This window comes from Formica exsecta, unplaced genomic scaffold (genome assembly GCF_003651465.1).
Source record: "Formica exsecta isolate Colony F162 unplaced genomic scaffold, ASM365146v1 scaffold363, whole genome shotgun sequence".
Taxonomy (NCBI): domain Eukaryota; kingdom Metazoa; phylum Arthropoda; class Insecta; order Hymenoptera; family Formicidae; genus Formica; species Formica exsecta.
Genome location: NW_021850877.1, coordinates 1,181,655 through 1,202,565, shown reverse-complemented (window position 1 = coordinate 1,202,565; position 20,911 = coordinate 1,181,655). Strand labels below are relative to the sequence as shown.

At 38.4% G+C, this 20,911-nt stretch overlaps 2 protein-coding genes across 9 annotated transcripts in view; one reads left to right on the top strand and one right to left on the bottom strand.

Annotated features, from left to right (window-relative positions):
* Nucleotides 1–20,911, bottom strand: part of LOC115238941 (RING finger protein nhl-1) — a 198,264-nt gene that overhangs the window by 92,244 nt on the left and 85,109 nt on the right. The gene's annotated exons all lie outside the window — the stretch shown is intronic.
* Nucleotides 8,636–20,911, top strand: part of LOC115238945 (5-hydroxytryptamine receptor 2A-like) — a 110,393-nt gene continuing 98,117 nt past the window's right edge. The window contains exons 1-3 of one of the 8 annotated variants that reach the window (XM_029813163.1): nt 9,001–9,051; nt 13,996–14,103; nt 14,277–14,528. The gene's annotated coding sequence lies outside the window, so the exon portion shown is untranslated. Of the gene's footprint in view, nt 8,655–8,981; nt 9,195–9,369; nt 9,463–9,576; nt 9,771–12,685; nt 13,163–13,995; nt 14,104–14,276; nt 14,529–20,911 lie in introns of those variants that run through there. The other 7 variants (XM_029813166.1, XM_029813158.1, XM_029813159.1 and 4 more) reach the window with 7 other exon arrangements.

Below are 20,911 nucleotides of genomic sequence, written 5' to 3'. Positions count from 1 at the left end.
CATTTTCACTCTCACAAATTTGCACATATTGCGAAAAAAAAAAAAAAAATCTCTCGACTCTAAACGCGTTAAAGAATTTGGTTTATTACGTTACCTTCGTCGATTCATCATCTAATTTTCTAGCAGATTATAAAAAAAAATGTAATCTGCAACGATTAATAATACTTGAACTTTTAAAGTAATAAATCGGGATTATTCGTATCTAAAATAGTTGAAATTATAACCACATTTCAGATGAAATTTGTCGATCATGCCTTATAAAGGAGAACACTAGTCTAAATCTCTCTTTATTTCGCTTCCAAACCAATTCGCTAAATTGGGCCGGTCGCCAGGATAACATGAATCCGAGCTTCGTAAATTCAAACGGACTACGTAAACTATCGTTGCATTATTAATCGCCATATGCGCATAAGTACTCTAGAATGGCACGAAGTAAGTTCGTGTTATCTAGACCGAGACTACCTCAAGTTCGCGAACGTAATTCATGCCAATTAGAGAGTTGCCTTATCCATTCCGGGTGTCTAGATTCCACTTCTTAGGATGCGATCGCGAATAGACAGTTTCAGAAGAAGGATCAAATCTAAATTGCGACTGGTTTAAATTACTTCTTGCGATGGACAAATTGCTTCGCTATCACGCTTGAAAGTAACTTCTCAATTCATTTCGAACCCGAAAGTTACAATGCATAATTGTGTCGGAATTGGTCAGAATTTCTCGATGTAATCAAGCTACTGTACATTTGACAATTCAAAGTTTGAATTTTCAATCTCGACTTGTATTTATCCTTATCAATATATTCCACTTCTCTTTCAGAGCAAATTTTCCACATGCTCCATTATGAGATTCTTGTAACCGAGATCTCCAGCTAGCACTTTTTTTATCATAACAAAATCTTATTAAAAGCTAATATTCAATATTTTGATACCTTAAACCTTAAAGTTTTAAACTCTCCTAAACTCTTAAAAATCTTATATTTGAAAAGTTTTATTAAAAATATTATATTATTATAAGTCTGTTTAATAAGAACGTGACCAACATAACTTTCAAAACTACTTATTATAAAAAAAAAAAAACGAAAAATATAATTACATATACATTACTTAATTACACATATATATGAAAAATTATACATATCTACAACGCTTCCATATAAATAAGATGCCCTTATTATCGCCATTATTATCAATAATTGCGTGACAGTTGGAGAGTAGGCCAGATTAGACATATTTTTGGCTACTAAGAGATTAGGCATATTTTATATTGACAGCGTATTCTTGAGATAAAGATTTCCATATTAGAATGAATCTGTCGAATTAATTGATTTACCGTTCTATACTTTTTTTCCGCAAAACTTAAGCTTTAATATCCTCAGACGTTTTCAATTGAGTTTGCGTCAAGTGACTGTAACGACCAATCTAACACTTCTGCTATTATTGCTTACCTTTCCACTGATATGAGTGCAAAAACAACTTCGATGTTTTGGATCATTGTCCTCTTGAAGATCTCTTGAGGAGTTTTGATTTTTTCTAAAACCATATTTAAGCAGATAAGTAATAAAGCCTTGAATAATAAAGCCTTGAGTAGTAAAATCTTATTGTAAATTTTCATCATTTTACCTATGTGTAATTTTTTTAATTTTTTTATAATAAACGATTTTAAAGTTATGCTGATTTCTTATTAGACTGTGTTTAAAAAAAAAATACAACTTTAATTTTTTTTTAAACAACTATAATACTTTTTTACAAATTAATAATTATCTATCGTATAGAAAAAATTTCGCGATTAGCTGCTAATCAGTATTATAAATTTTCTCATTGTGCTTGCTTTTGGAATATAGTCCAAAGTACGTAATTTAAAGACTTGAAAGTATCTATGATAATAATTTCGAGAGGAACTATGCGAGAGAATCAGGTTAAATCCTGCGTTTGTCGAGAAACGCTTAAACTACTGAAAAGACGGAAATTCCCACGAGCGTAAGCGTCGTCGACTCGAGAGAATCGGCATGTATATGGCATACGCCTTCGTAGTTTAGTTCCTAGAAAAACCGTATCGTATTGTTCGCCTTCCGTTTTCGACGTTGTGATTTCACGATGACGACGACGATGTTGTTTTCACGACGTTCTTACTTGGCTATTTTGATACCGGCCGTCTATGGTTCTCTCAGACTTTGGTCGTGCGTCGCTTCTCGCGTCTCCCGGGAGTTATTTCGCGATCCAATAATAAAAGAACAAATCCATTTCTCTCTTAATCCTTCGCAGCCACGTGCTGACCCTTGCCAATGCTATACTCGATCAATTGGCCATTAAAAAGCAGGGTCATCTTTCATTTTGTACGATTTCTTTCTCTTGAAAACATACACCCTTGGGATCTGAACCGGCAATGTGGATCGATTTCTTTTATAATGATTGATCTACCGTTCTATCTGTCTCTAAATATCAAAGAACGCACATCTACACTCGTGAATTTATAATTTTTATTTTTATAAGACATTCCTTAAAAGAGAGAGAGAAAGAAAGAAAACTCAAAAATGTTATTTTATGCCAAAACAATTATTCATATAAAATTGATATGTGGAAAAACTGTATCTTTTTATCTTTTTAATAAATGACTACAAATGTGAACATGATTTCTGCCTCTTTTCCTCTCTTCCTCTTTTCTCGCCGATTTATTATTATCTAAAATTCTCGCTCTACCGCGATACGCGAATCAGGTTGCATTAGATTTTCGTGAAATCCCTTTTACGTTCAAGTCGGATAAAGCGACCCGCACGTAGAATCCTGGGCGTCAATGGCCTAAATTCTGCGGATGGATGCGACGACCGTAAGTAGAGAGGAAAAGGAACGGGAGCTTTCGCGTTGCCTGCTTCCGGCGCGTGTTAATGCACGCAGCTGTTGCTTACGGGCGTTATGCAAGTTGCATTTATAATGCAACAAGCTTACGAGAATCACGAACGATCGGGAGACGTGATTTGTCAGCATAATTAAGAGGGGTTTCGCGAACCGTGAGAATAAATGTCGATTTCGTCGACTTCGTTGCACCGAAACCGCCGTGACGTTAAGATGAATATTTCAATTTCCCTCTTTCGTTTCCCTCTTTCGTTTCCCTCTTTGCTCTTAATATCGCGTCGGATTATCAGATATATTTAATAGAAACGGTCCATCTCGCACAGCTATTAAGGCTTAATCGCACGAAGAGATAATGACGCCTATATCAATGAGTCTCGAGCATTGACGCGGCTCGCATCGTCAACTTTTGTCGGTTCCCGTGCATCGATCGGCGAAAAGTTTCCCGTATTTGCGATTTGAGAGAAATGCAAATGCGCTCGAGTACGCGAGTCGTTGCATTTTTGTCGACGTTCTTATTTGCATTTACAGTGCATCGTCGCGAAACGTACGGCCCGAGCCTCCCGCACGCGTTCTAATTTTCCAGCGAGTCATTGAATCGCTTGTGATTAACCCGTCGGCTAGCTTTTACTATACATATGCAAGCACACGTATTGTCAGTTTTTCCTCGTTTAAACTATTTACAAGAGAGCGTCTACCTGTTTACACACGTTTTGCAAATCTGCATCAAAATCGATGTAACAATGATATGATTAATGTACAGTTACAAAACGTATTTGAAAAAAAATTATAGACACTATAATTTTTGACAAGTTTATAAAACTATAATTTGTCACAACTTTATAAAACTAATTATTTAATTATTATTTTTTTATTACTTTCTTATTCTATTATTATATATATAATTGTTGATCTTGTCATTATTAATATAATTTTCTTTCAATTTTTGGCGAATAATATTTGACTTAATTACATTTAAGAGATAGGAATTGGCCGAACTATTTATCCTGACTTTATTAAATAATTCATAGCACAAGAATGTGGCACAAATGAATTTGCATTAGATGTAAATTTGATTTCTCTGAACATTCTCATACAAAGAAGCAGTCCTCAAAGAGGAAATAAAGAAACTGTGTTCTCACTTTTTAAACTCAGCTCAGCCTGTCACGAGGACCTGACGTTCTGGAAACATGTGTCTTAACTTATTGTTAGAGAGATCGTCGGAAACTTCTCTTATAGAAGATGGATTCTATTGGAAGCTCTATCAGTTGCAAGCGCACATTACGACAAACGAAGTTTCGCAATTCCGAGAATCTTCCATCAAATTACAGCAAACTAAAATCAACAAATTGCTTATACTTATGTCGAGAAATGATATCTTTCCCAGTGTTACCCGTGTAATTTTTACATATCTATAATTATAAATTTAAAATAATTGTATAAGAACTTATTTTTTAAAATTATTTTAATTAATTATATATTATATTAAAATTCTCCATTATTTTTTTGTGTTAACTTAATTATGTAATTTACTTGTCGCGCATTTTAGACGCAAAACTAGCAACTTGGGATTTATCTACGACAATGAACGACATATCGAGAGCCTTTACAGCGTCCGACTATTTTTAGAACACTACTGGGTGGAGTGCGATCAGATGCACAGTCTGTTGCATGTGAATACGCTTCCTATACGTTGAATATTCATGCAACACTTTGTAATTTGTGTCGAGTCAAAGGCCCGCACGTACATTTTCAACCATCAACATAATTTTTCATCCAGCAATCCTCGAATAAAGCGATTTTTCCGAATCACGAAACTAATGAATTTTAATCATATCAAGCGACTTGCGTTCGTGCTGCTTGCAACGCGGTACATCTGATTGCAACCTTGCGTGTGTGGCAGAAAAATCTTTTATTAGAAGCTATGTAATTGCAATGCTTTACAGTTTTTGATTAATCTGCGCGGATGCGATAGAGCATTGAAAAAAAAGAAAAAAAAATACTAACAAAAACACACGCACCGCGCGCGCATTCAATTTAATTCTATTTCTAGAATTTCAATATTCCCGTTACGTTAAATTCATTTTAATTCTGATTGAATTTTTGTATTTCAATAGGATAGAGATTCTGTCGTGTAAATACATCTGTGTTATGATATATACATAGATTTATCTAATAAAATAATAATTATATTCAGCTGAACTTTTTATCTTGGCTTTTAATCAAAATTTTCGATAACTTAGCAAGAAACGTTAATTTTCAATATATTTCGTACAGGTTTTATTTCGATTACATCATAATTCGAGATTTTCAAAATCTGAAAGACTCCAAGATATTTTTAGGTAATGTATTGAAATTCACGTGTATTCGAATCCTTACGAAACTCGCTGCAATTTAATGCAAATTTTGCGGAACATCTACTGGTATACACATCAACAAACGTAAACGGCATAAAATCGGAAAACGGAGATTATTGGGATGTACAAGTTGGATCGATAGAACACTCTTAATACCCAGGGGTGCCGAAAATTGCACGCCTACACGAGAAATCTCTCAGGAGCGCCGACAATATCCTCGTTTTTCGCTTAACGTTTCTTGCACTTCGAATCTCAGCTGTTCCCGAATCTCCCTCTCTCTATCTATCTATCTATCTATCTTTCTCTCCCCGGGAAATTAGCGGGTCACTTATCCTCGCCCATATCCTTGTTAAATCGAAGCTGCGAAAAGACGACGTCGAGACGTCGTCTCACCGCCTGGCGCGCTGTCGACAATGAGAAAACGACAATTACAGATAACAGGAATACGTAATACGGTTATTGTAACGTGTCCCGAGATGTTAATTCTCTAAGAGCTCTTGTGGTAAAAGCGCGACGTTGGTCGCCGGAAAAAGCGGAAGAGACGACGACCAACGCGCGTAGCGCGGTTCAACGGGGCGGAAAGAGGGGGATGCGAACGGTAAGAGCCACCAACAACGATCTCTCGTTGAATTTCCTCTACTCTCTTACCCCCGTCTAGCTCAACCACCCTCGCGATCCTATCGATACCCGTTCGACCGATCGCACACCGGCGGCGTCGACCGACCGAGGGATCCCGGGCTGACGTTCCGACGCCGGCACACAGGCCAATGCTCAGAGCCGCGTTTAAACAGGGAGAATTTCGAACGAGCCGGTGGAGTGGTATCGATAATACGTCGCTCGCGCGCGCGCCGATATCAAATCGGCACAACCGAACTCAATGAAATTACTCTCCCTCTCTCTCTCTCTTTCTCTCGTTCTCTTGAAGTCTCGAAAGCTCGCTATCGTGATGCGACTCGAGCGCACTTGAAAAATACGCCGTTAGCGCCCGCAATCGGCGTACCCCCGATAAAAGACGAGTCGGGATCGTGACTTTGTTCGTAAATAATTCCGTTCTCGTTCACCCATTCATTTTCTATCCTACTGTACTTTACCCCCATTCAGAGAATTTTGAATTCAACCGTTATTTAATCCGCGATAAACTGGAAAAGCGCGCGCGATTTGTGCCATATAAAAGTAATAAAGCTTCGATGATGGACATTTTTCTTTTCTCTCTCTCTCTCTCTCTCTCTCTCTCTCTTTTCTTTTTTCGAAACGTTTTCCTGATATAAATCTACTCGTGTACAAGCGATATTATAAGACAAGGCGTTGATCCACACAAATTAAATGTTTCAATTTCGAGAAAAGAAATAAACGAAAAAAGAAACGTTTGATTGATAGAAGAGGGAAGAAAATTATGTAAATCTTTCGTATACAGCCGATTCTATTACCGTATCGAATTTCCGTTGAAAAAAATGGGTAGGCGTAACACAATCTCTATAATATTAAAAAAAAAATGGATTGCGAACCCCTGCACACACGTGCGTACATTGTCTATCCACTGTTATTTCTATATACACTTAAAGGGCAGAATCGCCTACGAGGATAGAAAGGTAGTAAAAAGGTACTAAAACGCGGAATTCTAAGAACTCGGTAGTTCAAAGAGAGCTTTTGGAAAGCAAAATAGCCTCTGTTAGTTTTTGGAACAACAAATACACAGGAAGAGTTGTTTTCGGGAAGACCTGCTTTAAACGTCAATAAATCTAGCGAAGAAAAAAAGGCACATACGCGTACTGCAACTTTTTTAGAACATGTTTTCATTTGAATTCGTTTACGCATTTTTATGTATTAATTAGAAGATGTAAACACCAGATTTTTATTTTTTAAAAAAAAAAAAAAAAAAAAAAAACAAGAAATAGGCGTTTTTTAAATATTTTAACGTTAATAACTTTTACGCGAATATTTTTGCAAATGGAGAATTTACATATATAACGATGTAGCGCTCTTGAAGCGCAAATTAATTCTACATAAATCTCTGATTGCGTGATCCCACGTTTTTCAGCGTAATAATATAGGTTGCTTGTTATTACACCGCTGTCGTTTTTTCCGTTAAAGAGAAAATTAAGAAGCTGCGAGAAAAGTTAACGTTGTTGCTTCATTATACGCTTTACTTGCCTATTATCTTCTTGCCTAAAAAAAAAAAAAAAAAATGATGCGTCGCGCGGAAAATACATGCACGTTCTGAGCAGTGCAAAAGCAAGTAGTTGCGTTTAAAGCAGTAATTCTCTCCTTCCCCCCCCCCCCCCTCCCTCCCTCCCCCTCTCTGTCTCTGTCTGTCTTTCTCTTTCAGTCTTTTTTAGGTCACAGATTCCTTTAAAATCTACAATCGAATATTATAAACGTCGGAAAATAAAAATGAGCATGTGAATTAAAATATATAATATTTCTGAAAGTTTATTAATTTTTGATAACTTTTTTTTCCTATTTTTTTTTTTGCTAAAAAAAAAAAAAAAAAAAAAAAAAAAACCTCTTGTCCACCGTATTTCGCGTAATTTTTCGTACAACGTGCATTAAAGGGAATTCTTCAGAAGCAGATAAGGACACCAGGGATTTTTTTTTTACGGAGAGTAAGCGACGCTACGAATCGTCGTCGTAATTACTCGAGTATCGCAGTAGAAATCAACATAAAAACAATGCTAGCTCGGAGTCAACGATAAGCGAGTAATTGCACTCGCAAATAGATGAAATACCTCTATTTCTTAATATAAGACTACATTCTGTACATTTGTAATTATGTAAAGTATCGTAGAAACGTGAAATCTATATTAATATTTGTTAATTAATAAATTGTAAGAATGATTCTCTCGTTCGCGATAGATTAAATATTTCGTTCAATTCTGTGGATATTATTTAATACTCTATATTATTCACATATCGCGCGCGAATTATTATACGAATTAATATTTATTTTCGCATGTTCTTTATGACACATCTCTCATCTATCTCTTCAGCTCTTTATTTATTATGTATTTTTCTTTCTATATACATCAAGTTATTTCCTTCAAGCCCCTGTGGAAAAGATCGTCACGCACACGTACGAATCTTTTTTCACCGTTAAGTAAACCAATGGAGAAAAGTGGCGGAATGACGAAATCGCATCAAGGGTTAATCGCAAACAATCAAGATCGCTCTCATAAACTGCTCTCATACAGGAAAGCCCTCTTGGAAACACGCTCATTATTTAAAGCACATTGCGAGAACGTCATCGGCGAGAAATGCCGCGGCGGTACGAAAATCGAGTCGTATAGCCGTCGTTGTCGTCACGTCGTCGTCGACGTGCTTGGTCGTCGGAGATCAGTGATTTCTCGCGCGCGCGCGAGGATGGCAAATCGAATCTCCGAGAACGTTCGCGCGATCAGAAGAAGATGGAAAAGCGAGGAAAAGTCGAAGGGCCGCGCTCGCCTGAGGGTATCGGGAGGTGAGGAGATATAGAGAAAGCCAAACGGGGGTGAGGACGGATGAGGGTTGGAGAGTTCGGGCGACGTGCGAGCGTAGTACAGAGGGTTAGGGAGAGAGGGAGGGAGGGAGGGCAGGATACTTCGACGTAAAGGGGACGTGAACGGAGAGGGTTGAATTGGCGCTTGCGCGATACCGCTTCTATCTACTTGTCAGCCAAGCGAAGCTGCCACCACCCCGGCTCTCTCGCCTCTCTCTCTCTCTCTCTCTCTTTCTCACCCTCACCCTCTATCTCTCGCACTCTCACTCGCGCGCGCGCGACGCCGCGCTACTCGATAACAAACTCTACAGTACCAGTACTGGCACGGTACTCCGGACCACCGGATCGCCCTCTTCGCCGTCGCCACGGTGGCACATCGGTAACACAGACGAACGAGCGAAAATCGTGATCCACACGGCGCGGATTTCGCGTAGATTCGATTAACGCGCTCGATAATTGGAAACTTGCACGCGCGATAACGCAACTTTTCCTTCATCGCGTTCTTGATCGACGAATATATCGGTAGATCTCCCGGCTTTTCGCGCTCTTCTCCGCTTTCCCCGCGAAAGAATTCTCGCGAGATGCGTCTTTCCCTCGGCATCGTGCGTGCGTCAGGACGCGCGTCATTGATCGCGATCGCAATAATGCGAGGACCAAGCGACTTCAAAGTTTCACTTTTCCTCCTCCCATCCCTCGCATTTAACCTTGCCTCTGCGATTTATATCTATCGCGCGGAGATCTATATCTGTTTTTAAAAATTTATATATTTAATCTAGAAAAAGTGAGTGTCGTAAGTTGATAATATTTTGCATACATAATTTTGTAAAATATCGTAAAATTAAAATTACAACTTATTTTGCTAATCAATTACGTATACGAAACTTTCAAAACTAAGATGTGAGTAGATCCCATGGCTAAATTTCCTACAAGCTAGTTTCACCAATGTCGATTAACGTAAGCTGTGATTGACTGAGGGTCGGTTGTAGTAACAACGTCGCTTAGGGCTCTGACATCGGTTAAGTTAATCTCATCTCTCACCATGTTCATATCATAGATAGAACTATAATCTACAAAGAGATAGCCAATCACCGGACCCAGGTTCGCTCGACCTATCGTGATTGATACAATACCAGCCCTCCAACTCTGTTCTCCATTTACATTATGAGAGAGATGAGCGATACGAGGATTATTTCCGTGTAGGGGTATTTCCGTTTTACAGCCACTCCAAATGATATATACTCTGTTTTACAATCGGTGTGTGTGATTTACAGAAAGATCGAATCGAAAAGAGATCGATTGAAACCACGCTCAGCGTTAATCGACGAGCCGCGCTTTGTTAGCTCTCGAAAAAGATGGTCATCCGTCCACCTTTTGTCGTTCTTTTTGTGCGCTGCTGGTTATGGTGTATAACTTGTTGCTCCCGGGCAAACGAACGTGCAGTGAGCGCGGATTGCAATTTCAGATCTTCCAGCCGGCCATCGATGGCAGATTGCCATGCTCGCTTTTGGAGATCCCCTTTTTTATTCGTCGCGTTCTCCGCCTCCCCCGTCCGGGACGGCGATAAAAACGAACGGCCGTCGACGGCGCGTTCGTTACTCAAAAGTGAGGAGGTGGATGGAGAAGAGAGGTGGAAAAGATAAAGGATAGAGCAGAAATATCGCTTGAAGGATATACGGGAGATCCCGGTCCCGTCCTATTCTCGACCGACCTTCCTCGTTATTTGCGGCTTAGGACGGCTACAGAACAAACACAGTCGTCGCGACCAACCCCCGATATTTGCCGCCGCGATTATCCCGCTTTCTCACGCCAATTCTCGCCTGATTTCGACCTCCCTCGACCTTTGAGCAAGCTCAATCGCCGGCGGATATCGGACAAATTGAAAAGTTTGGAAACGTTCTCTCGGGTCTCAAAATCTCGATCTTTCCTCGCGAGAGATCGAATCGACTACAGGATATCATCCGCGGATCGAGATTATATCGCGGAAATAAAGTTCTCCCTTCGCTCCGGATAATTTTCACAATCAAGCTCGATCACGATTATCGATGCGTGATCGAAGAATGAGAGTGCTTCACGATAAGGAGATTTAGTTGAATGAAAGAGAGAGAGAGAGAGAAAGCGTCTCATGTACTCATAAACGTTAATTAAAATTAATCATAGTTTGATTCGCCGTCGTCTTTTAGAGATGAAACTTTAGATAGACAGGAAGAATTATTTAAATTTTCGTTAAGTCTGACTAATATTATAACGATCTATGACGAAATACCACCTCGATAAAGATTATCATTTCGTGGCAATTTCAATTCTGCTTGTATTTTAGCACTTGCGTCTCGTCCTGAGTTCTCTTTCTCTCTCTCTTTCTAACACAGAAAGAATTCGATTTGCAGGACAAGGCGCGGCGGGATGGCAAATTGAATTTTTCTCAGTTGTCCTCTACAAGTCCCAGAGGGCTAAAAGTTCGTGCTCATGAAGGGCTTTATTTATTAAAAAGACGGAACCTTGTGCAAAGGCGGGCGCATCCTACACTCTCAAGATTAACACTCAATTTTAGGGGCGGGTTGTGATAAATTGACCGAGTAAACAGGACGGAAGCTCCTTTGCGGTTTCGCCGGTCTTCTCGACTACGAGAAGTGGCAGGTATTAACCAATTATCGTGTTACTTGAAGTGGACATCTGCACTTTTCGACTCATTCAACCGTCAACAAACCGCGCGTTCCTCGGCGGAACGTGAGGTACGAAACCTCGTCGCGAGGATTAAGTAGTTACGGATAGCTTTGGTCCGACCGTGACAGCCGTTTCCCGCTGCTTAAAATTCTGCCGTCGAACAGACGCAGATTTCTTGATGAAGTTTGATAAAGTGAAAAGATCAAGTAGTTACGGATCAGTAGGGACGGGATTTAATTGATACTTTCTTTTTCCTGTCAAATTTTCAATGTTAATTGTTTGATTTTGAACGCATCAAATATAGACGTATAATGAGAGCTTATACGTCAAATTTTGCTGTAAATATTTTTCACGAGAATTTAGATTATTTGAGATTCCTATTTTCTCCGTTTTCAGTAAATGAGAACTAAATAAGACTTTCTTCCCATCGAGTTTCGATTGTTCTATGGATTGAAGTTACGCTTCCACTCTCGAGATTCCGCCAGTAATAAATGAATTCTTCCTTTTTAATGCAACTATGCCATGAAATTAAGAAAAATAAGTATTCGGGCGTCGCTTTGAGTATATCTCACTCCTAACTTTGCAATACTGCAAACTTTTGTTGGCCGCTTCTTGCGTCCCGGCAAATTGCGCGAGTTAAACAGTTACGAATTGCTTACGCTGTAACACCCGTATTTCTTCGCCGTCCCGTCGCAGATTTGTAACGTCAATTATTGCGAGTGGATTTCGGGGAACAATAAAATCTCAAAAAGTCACTCCTTTCATCAGATAAAACTATAATTTTTCTATCGTTCAAAACGTTTACGGCTCTGCCGTGAATTTCCTTTCACCGCCCGCTCCGGAAAAAACTATGAAAAAAAATTGAGTAGTTAAAGATTAAGTTAAGTCAGCCTAAGTTCGTACTTTTCATTATTTCGTGATTTTCTCGTTATTATTATCTCCCTTCCTCCCACATAGACAAAAAAATATGTAATTACTGTTTTATTATTAATACGACTTAATATTACAAAACCTTATTTAAGCATGTAATTAGCAAATCGCTTTTATTAAACCATCTCCTCATTTTGTCACTACGATTCTAGCGCGTAATGTAATTTATAAAAAATTAACCGCGTTCAGATTTTTATTCTTTTTCAGCATTTATTGATCGATATTACATATAAACTTTTTATTTAATCAGTTCTAATATTTCAAAAAATTGTATTTTGTTCTCATTATTATTTGCAGAATTTCTATATTTGTGGATGTTATACACTGATATATAAATATTTCAATTAAAAAAATGATAATTAGTTGAACGGATTTAGTCAAATTAACAATTTTTTTTTTCAGTGTAGAAGTTTTTATAATTTACAAAAATTAAAATTATTGATGTACTCGCTTTTATTTCTATAGATGTAAGGATGCTTTATAATTTCTTATCACGAAAATTTTTTGACTATCTATTCGAGAATAGTCCTTTAATTTCCAAAAAATAAAGAGATGTAAGAATTACGTGCTCCTTCGGGTAGATTTAATTCGCATTCTTCTTGCTGAGAACCTGCCGCTGATTTGTGACGTTTTTCCAACCGCGGCGGACATTCCGAAAAGCTATGAGAACTCAGGAATTACGAACCTCTTCGAGTGAGAGAATCTAACGCGTATATATCCTCCAGAATCCTGGGAACGGGGATTGTTCCACCAAGTTCTCGCTGCAGATACTTAAAAATTTTGCAATCGATTCTTTGAAAAGTATCGAAACGTACTTTACGAAGTTAAAAATACAGGATCAGCTAATACGATCTCTTTTTATTCGGGATTTTTATAAATTCCGATATCAAGCAGAAAATGTAAGATAAAAATTATCAGATATTTTTCTTTCTCTACATTTTGATTTGAGATAAATAATTATAAAGCGATCGACGGTCATAAAGATACAATTTGTCCTTTTTTTCCTTTACTCTTGTCCTCTTACGTATATATAAAAATTTTCTAAACATTATTCTAATTTAATAACCAGATCCTTTATGTCTCCCCTTTTAATTAATTGTTCGCTGTTCCCTCTTTTAGGCATGTCTCTTGAACATTTTCTCGGTTTCTAACTCTTGTAAAGCTACCTTTATTGCTTGTCAAGCAGCTTTTGAGGCCTCGTTATACAATGACGTTGGAAACTGGTTCCCTTTCGTAAAGATGATCATCCAAGAAGCGGCTCCCTCACGCGCTTTGTTTGTTCTGTCTCGAAAAACAGCAGGCCGACCCGCCGACCGTTTAATTTTCCTTCGATGCTCCGCACGATGTCGGCAATTTCCGGAAGGGTCATTAACACGGATCGTCTTTCTTCGTTTGTGCCCGTCATCGATAAAAGAGGCTTACGCTCTTCTTATCACAACTGTCTCTCTAACACGATGCTCTTTCAAATCTATTAAAGCGGACGGATTTAAAAACGCGTATAGAACTCTATTAGAAATTGCCGGCTTAGCGATTTTCGAAGATCCGTGAATCGTCAACGTTGTATTTTTCCTCTATCTCTCTTTTTTTTCTTCATTTTCTCTCTTTCTCTCTCTCTCTCGTTCCGATATCGAAAGAAACGAACGACAGGGGGAAAGGAAAGAGGAACGGCGACTAATTGGAAAGCCGACCGCGGAGATTAAAGATTTCCTGGACCCGCCCTTTTCTCTCGCAGCGGCGCTTAACTGAAATTACGTCAACTGGCGAGTGCGGTTGTGCATTATCGACCGACGTAATTGGGTATTCGTTAGAAATAAATGGCCGCTAATGCAATTTCCGGCAGGTATCTCTCTTCCCTCCTCTCTCTCTCTCTCTCTCTCGCTCTCTTACCTCTCTTTCTCTCGCTCTCTACCTATCTATTTATATCTATCTATCCATATATCTGTCTCTTGCCGATTATGCACGTCCGTTCAAATCATATTGGCTAAACGATACAAATCTTTATAAATCCAACAGCACGCACGCACGCGGCCCTTCCTCTTTCGTAGTAATGATTAAACGGTTTAATCATTTGCTACGCCCGGCGAGACTCACCAAGGCACGGGAGAACCCGCTGAAAATCATCGTCGCAAAAACATCGGGCACGTCGTCGTCTTTACGGCAAACCCATCATCTGGTCGTTATATCCCAGTGCCGTTAACGTCGTAGACAGTCTTGTGATAAATTTCCAGCACACACAGTGAAATAAGTTGCGCCGTGGATCATCAGGTAGGTTCCCCACCTTCTCGTTTCGTAAAACTTGTAATACAGGAGAAGATGAGAGAGTACGAGAGATAAACATGTTTCTCTAATAAACCTTAAAATATACAGCCCGACAGAATTGATATTATATAAAAACAGCTAAAAATGTTCGCTGCGCGCATAAATTATATGAGCCGATACAAGCTCGTAAAATTTTCTCAAAATAATCGTAAAATCACATGTTTATATTTTACATTCTCAATTTTATCCCGTATAGTGATGAAAATAGTATATTATTTTGAGACAAGCGTTAGCGTTAATCGTCGTGTAATATTATAAATCTCATATAATTTCACGCGGAATGCGCGACCGCACAATAACATTTCCAATCACGTTTGCGATTTAATGGCGGATTTGATTCGATTGTTGCCAATATAACCGCCGACCAACTATACTATACTTTCGAAACCCCATACTGTAATGACAGTTGTGTAATTATGGGTTTAATATTATTTGAATGTCCGTGCCGCGGATAGGAGGGCAAACGGGATTGGTAATTGTTGTTTACAACGCGCTGCTGTCCGTCATTGTGCCAGTGATAACGGTGCCGGTGCCGCGGTGAATGTTGCACCAACGGGAGATGACGGATTTTATTAACGACGCGGAAGGAAAACTGATCAAATGTCAATCGTCCCGTGTGACTTGTTCAGCGCGCAGAGTTTAAATTTCGTTTATCCTATATTTTCCCGCAAAAGTAAACGCTCGATAATATCGCAGGTGCGCGAGATCCCAAACGATATAGATATCTTTGATAGAGACGTGATATGATTTGACACATAATTACGGACCTAATAATTTCCCGTGATTTTCAAATTTTCGGTTTTATTATATATTATTACATCGTTGTTGGTACATTTAATACATACATACGTTGTCATTTTAATATTTCCATGCAGAATTCTTATTAATCGCGACGCGAAATAAATTCTGTCATCGTGTGAACAGCGATCGAGCTTAAATCTGGCTTACACAAATAGCCTCGCTCAATTCACTTTGGCAAACAATAAAGTGCCGTATAATTGCCGCGCGAATATAATTTTGGGATCATTCGACGATGCGTCACACGCAAATATCTTCCGCTTGTGTTCCGTTCTCGATTACGAATGGAAAGTTACGCGATCGTGACCGCGTTAAGTTAAACCGTGCGGTGTGTTAAGTTCGATCGGAACTAACCGCGATCGTATACGCGATATCTCAACTTTTCCCAAGTTCGATATTCCAACACCGTAGAAACAAACAGTATCTTCTAATGCCAATATTGTATTTCTCTCACAGCTGCTCGTTTATGCATAAGGATCGCGTATGTATCTTTGCGAAAGCAGCGTGCGATTCTCGCGCAAAACTGGATATGAGAGCCGATATATCGTACACCTAACATAAATGGATTAACGATCGAATCATTTATATTAAATCATATTTGACTTTCTGTCGATCCCGCCACGTTGCTACACCGGGGAACTCTGCATGCAGTTAATAAATGATAACAGGATTGAGCAGATAAGCCAATAACCGAGCGCGCGCGATCTCATTAAATCTAAAGGTTTACCCTGTGTCCACATATTTCAGCACCGTCCCTTATTAACTTTGTATTCGTAAGAGTAATTTTCTTTTTTACACTACATTTGAATATATTAAATAATTTAGAATATTTGCATATAAAATAAAAAATAATGCCTTTCCTAATACCTGAAATATATATGTAAATGCAATTCACTAAGTTTAATATATTTCTTTCATTGCACACATCACACATATGTGTGTATGTATGTAAATATACTAGTATATATTGTTGTATAAAAAGATAATGGAACACGTTTTTACATAAAATACGCGCGCGAATAACACTGTTATAATCTGTAATAAATGATTGACGCTTCAACGATGCCAACGTCAAAAACATTTTTGACGCGCGATACGTGAAATGCGCGCAGCAAATTTTCGAGGACGCGAAAAATAAACTTCCTAAATCTTCCTCACGCTTTGAAATTCAGTTTTTCCGCATGCGACGCGGTACAAATGTATCTCGGTTGAAGTATCTCTCCCGTGACGTAGAGGTGCAAAGCTTATCCGTTCCGGGCAGCTTTTGGTATTAATCTGACTGGGCATAAATCTCACACTAATCCAGGTAACGCTATAACTCCGTAGCTGACGCTACACCGACGCTTGCTGCTGTTGTTGCAGCGGGAAATGCGGAACTTGTTGAATATACATCGTATATTCGGGAAGTCCGCAGTTACGAAGGAGTAACCAGAAGTATTGTACTAACGATTAGCCCATTCACAAGCCTTTTACAAGCCGGTCGAGTCGATCGATCCTAAGTGTTCCCTTTAAAGAGAGAAATCGAGCAATTCGCGAATCGCGCGGTGCGACTAATTTGCATTTTAATCGGTCCGATTCTCGAGAGAGCGATATAATTGCGCCAATTTCTTCAAACAACTCGGAAAGTCGTTTTGCAAATTACATCGGTCTTATACATTGTAGACAAAATTCACAGAGATCTGGCCCTTTAAATAAAAAAAAAAAAAAGAGCTATTTTTCGCGCATAAAAGAAATTATTCAATCGAGTTAAACAATTTTATATTTACCCGTTATCTTGCAAACTTGATTGCCGTTCGTTAAAGCGTCGCGGATAAAATGGTAAAGATTTCATCGCATTCGACCTTCGTTGCTACGATGCGTTACGCTATTTTTAGCCGCATCTTTTTTTCGATCTTAAATCACTACGTCTCTCTTGCATAAGGCGTGAAATAATTCGGACGCGACGGCTTATTGCATTTATAGAGGCGGTCGGTTTTCACGAGGGAACGAGGTCGAACGGAGGAGTTCCAGAATTTTTCCGGAAATTTTACCGCGACGATCTCCGTCGCACGTGACGATTGAATTTGCGCTCATGGGAACGTCGCATGGCATTTACAGACCAAACTGAAAGATTTAAAATTACAGGAGCATCTCGCGATGTAGATACTCTAGACGGGATAAATAGAGATATTTATCCGTAATCTCTCATAACGGTCGTTCATTAATTTTCTTTCTACGAGAGTCGATGACGAGAGCGCGTTTTGACCATCGTTAAAAATACAAAATCGAAGATCACGTCGTTATCTTGTGCACCGGCAAGTCATCGCTGCTATGTCATTCTTATCCCAAGAGGTTAATACTCGCCATCTGATCGATATGTATTTCGACGATGGTTCCATCGCGTACTCAACTCCGCGCGTTAATTATCAACGTTTCGCCCTACATTTCATCTCGCGGAAATAATCCGCGCCAGCTCGTTTCCGGTTTCGGGCGGTGAAGAGAAAGGGACGAGCCAGATTGGCCAGAAGCGCATCTCGTAACTTAATTAACGGGAAGAGCCGAGGTCTTTTTCCATCCGCTTCGATCATTCGCCGGATCCGGGGGATTGAACAAAGTGAGGCGTTCCGGCTGCAAATTGAATCTTTCGTATCCTGATCTTATTTCTATTTCTTGACAAGATAATTTTCGAATTTCCCGTACGAACAAAACGCGAAATACCGCCGTTTAATTTAAATTTGCTTTTTTCTACTAGTTTTTTAATTTTCTCGGGTACTACTGTTATATTTAAAAGAATTTACACAAAAGCTTCGAGAGAGAGAGAGAGAGAGAGACGATTTCAAATTAATATTACTTGATAACGTTGAAAATTTACTTGTTTTTCTATATTCCGCTACATTACGTTTGCGTGCTCGTGTTCTTGGCACATAACAACCCTCCATAAATAATATTCTCGTGCCCTACATTATTATGCTCTTCGACTTTCATCCCTGACAATAAATCTCTTAAGAGGAACGTCCACGTGACACTCAGGAATTAATTATTTTTATACGTGCGGTAAAGAGCGAATTTATTGCATTGCTCTGCAAATTGAATAATATCATTCTTTCAGCTCGCACACAAATCCGGTTTTCCTAAACGGAAAAGACACTTCACCTGTCTCGTTTCATCCACTTGTACATTCTAACTTGGGGATCCTCGGAACCCTCGGCTCACACACTCGAACGATCTGTGCGACAACATACCGATTTGATTCAATTGAATATAACCATGGAGAACAGAGAGAAAGAGAGAGTAGCAAGATGAGACGGGCAAGATGTTGTTTTCTCTAGTGTGCTTGAAAGTCGCCGCCCGTGCTACGTCTTCTATTTCGTGTAAAGCGATGTAAAGTATATACCATGGCTCTTCGAGCACTATGAGATTTTTAATCTTGGAAAGAGCTCCATCCTCTTCCGGATAGTACACCGATAGAAAACACGATGAGACTTTATCAAGCTTACCGTAACTTCACAGGAATGAGCCGCCGTCGTCTCCATTGCTTCACGATTCTTCGTTATTAATCAATGCATATGTTTCGGATTGTTATTTATAATTCGGAGGAATATTTAACTGATAATTATGAGGCGTACGTTTCGCGTAGATATCAGTTTTTATGCAAATCTCTCACGCCGTATTTTAATAAGCGACCGTATTGCGTACATTTCATTATTGAAATAAATGAGAATCCAGCAGAAAAGCGTTATATTTAATACTAACGATGCGGCAAACATCTTTAGTGCGAATTAATTTAAAAAGAACAAACTACGCAAAATGATTAAAGAATGTATTAATAAATCCACGTTTTATCTCTCTCTGTGAAGATTTAAAAATATTTTCCAACTTTTCAGAGATTTCTTGTCTCAAAAAGAGAAAATGTATAATATCAAATAATATTATTTTTATGAAATAACTTGTTATTAATTTATCTGTTTCAAAAAGCATGTCCTAAATTTTTAAAGAATACCAATAATTTTATATTGCGAAACATACATAACTAAAAATAATTGTATTATAAATTTCACGTTAAATTTGAAATTATAATTTAATTTTTACGCGACATTGCGTATTCATAATAAAAATTTTAAGAATATTTATTATATTAAAGAATTTCTATCAACCAGTCATAATTCTGCCTGCAGTATAAAATTGATTTTATTCCGAGAAAGATAGAATATAATATTGTAACGCATAAGTACCATTACGTTAAGCAAAAATCTACGTATTTTAATCCATTTGTTAGAATATTAACGCACCTATATTACGGATAGATATTCGCGATCGGGATTGCAGATGTGGCCGTGAACAGCGAGAGAATATATCGCTCGTATTGTGTGGCATTTATATGTATGTGTGTGTATATTCAAGATTGTCGTCCGTATTTTACGATTTGAATCATAAGAGGATGGAGCTTGCGCGTCCAACACTTCCGCCAATAAAAGTAGCAAAGGTAGAAGAGCGAGGCAGAGAGCGCACGACGCCAACACGCGAATGTCACCCAGATATGCCGGATATATACCTTAACGTGCTCTTCCGGTGTCACGACCCGTGCGAATTCGCAGTTAGATTTTCAGTAACTCCATCGCATCGCGGGGCGTGAAAATCTTTAAAACGTCGCGTAAAACTTTGCCGTCGTTTCATATTGCATCGATCAGTTTTCCATCGTTTTCTGCCGATGCATTCCCGATGGACGTGTAGGTATTGTTTGATTCTCACGCCTGAGACAAGCGCAAATGGGACGTATCAAAATTAAATCAAGTTTATATCAACGCGCATCGTTTTCTCACAAATAAAAATAAATTTTAATATAAAATATTTTATTAATTAGACACACGGAGGAAATGAAAAATATCTACCGAGAGAAATAATACATATATTCTTATGTAAACTTATACTTGCGAAAAATTATGAAATTTTGATTAAATAAACAGATATTTATACAACAAATATTAATATTCTTATTTACATTATTTATATATATAACATATTATATTATTTTATATATATATATAGTTTTATATAAATAATATATTATATTATTTATATAAGAAATATAAATAATATTTAAAATGCGATGAAAAATCATAATCACGTTGCAAAATATGAAAACTACTACTTGTAATGTAATTCTCTGCAAGTTTTCGTTGTACCTGTCTTTTTCATAAAATATTCTAAAACCACTGTACAAGTCTAATCAAATATTTTCCAGACAACGTGTATAATTTGTAATACACTCACGGAACTCTAGCTCGAGAAACTAGGATATAATAATCCCCGACAGTAAAAGCATGAGCGGCGAGAACGTGCTGCCGGTCACGAGCAATTTTAATTAGCGTAGAAGAAAGATCTGACGCGACGCACGACGCGACGACGAATTACGAGCAATAATTTTCCCGCTTGCGATCGCGCCATTGTCATCGCAGTCGAACGGACAGCGTGTATTTCGTTATGGATGGCGGCTTGTAAAATCCGCGGAAAAAGCGCGTCGAGACGGCGCGCCGGGTTATCGTTAATTGATA